Genomic DNA, 1400 nt, shown 5'->3' on the forward strand with positions numbered 1-1400 from the left:
GCTCTACTGTACTCTATCATACTCCGCTTGCGTCTAGGGACGCCAGGAATAGAGGTCGCGGCACGTTTGGTTGAGTTATGTTACGTTTCTTTAAATTAGGTTAGGTCAGGTTTGGTAAGGATATATTTGACTATTGTGCTACCCACTGCAGTGCGTTCGATTTCTACGCTATATTTTGCTCTAGCATATTCCGCTTGGCCCTGCGGAGGTCAGCAATGGTGGTCGCTGCACGTTACGTTGCGCTAGCTTGCTTTGGGGTATGTCGCAATTGGTTAGGCTAGGAGAGGTTAGCTTTGACTATTGTGCTCTGCACTGCTATTCGGCGGGTTTCTGGGATATACTGTGATCTGATACCTGCAGCTTGGCTCTGCGAAAGACAGCAGCTGTGGCCTCGGCACGTTATGTTGTGTTGAGCTACGTTCGCGTGGCTTAGGTTAGATAATGTTAGGTTAGGGTATCTTTGACTCCTTTGCATTACACTGCAACGCCGCGTACTCCTGTAGTCTACTGTACGCTAGTATATTCTGCTTGGCTCTGGGAAGGTAAGCAATAGTGGTGTAGGTCGGTTAAGTGCAGTTAGCCTACTTTTGGTTATGACAGGTTTGGCTAGGTTAGGATAGGATAACATTGACCTTTGCGCTATACACTGCTATTCGCTGGATTTCAGCTTTACGAATTGCACTACTATGCTCTGCTCGATACTGGGTAGGACAGTAATGGTGGTCGCGGCAGGTTAGTTTGTGTTAGGTTGCATTTGGTTATGTAACGAGTGGCTAGTTTAGGAGAGGGTATCATTGACTTTTGTGATATGCACTGCTATTCGGTGGATTTCTGCCCTATAGGTTACTCTAATATGCTCTGCTTGTCACTGGGTGGTCAGCAGTTGTGGTATAGGCCGCTAAGTGCGGTTAGGTTGGGTTAGGTTGGGATTGGTTATGCTATGTTATGCTAGGTTAGGCTAGGACTGCTATGACTTTTGTGCCGTACACTGCTGTTCGGTGGATTTCTGTGCTCTGCCGTGCTGTAGTAAATTCTGCTTGTCTCTAGGGAGGCCAGCTATGGTGGTATCGGCACGACAGGTCATGTCACGTCACGTTTGTTAGGTTAGGTAATGTTAGGTTAAGTTAGGTTAGGATAGCTTTGACTCTTCTGCCATACATTGACATTCATTGCACTTCTGCAATCTACTCTCCTTTAATATGTTCTGCTTGGCGATGTGCAGGACGGCAGCAGTGGTCCAGACAAGTTAGGTTGGATTAGCTTACGTTTGGTTATGTTACGTTTTGTTTGGTTAGGATAGGATAATTTTGACTTTTGTGCTGTACACTACATTTCGGTGGATTCCTTCGCTCTACATTGCTCTACTCTGCCCTTACCGTCTCTGGGGAGCTCAGAAATGG

Source organism: Eufriesea mexicana, unplaced genomic scaffold, assembly GCF_001483705.2.
Source record: "Eufriesea mexicana isolate 0111107269 unplaced genomic scaffold, ASM148370v2 scaffold842, whole genome shotgun sequence".
NCBI classification, from domain to species: Eukaryota; Metazoa; Arthropoda; class Insecta; order Hymenoptera; family Apidae; genus Eufriesea; species Eufriesea mexicana.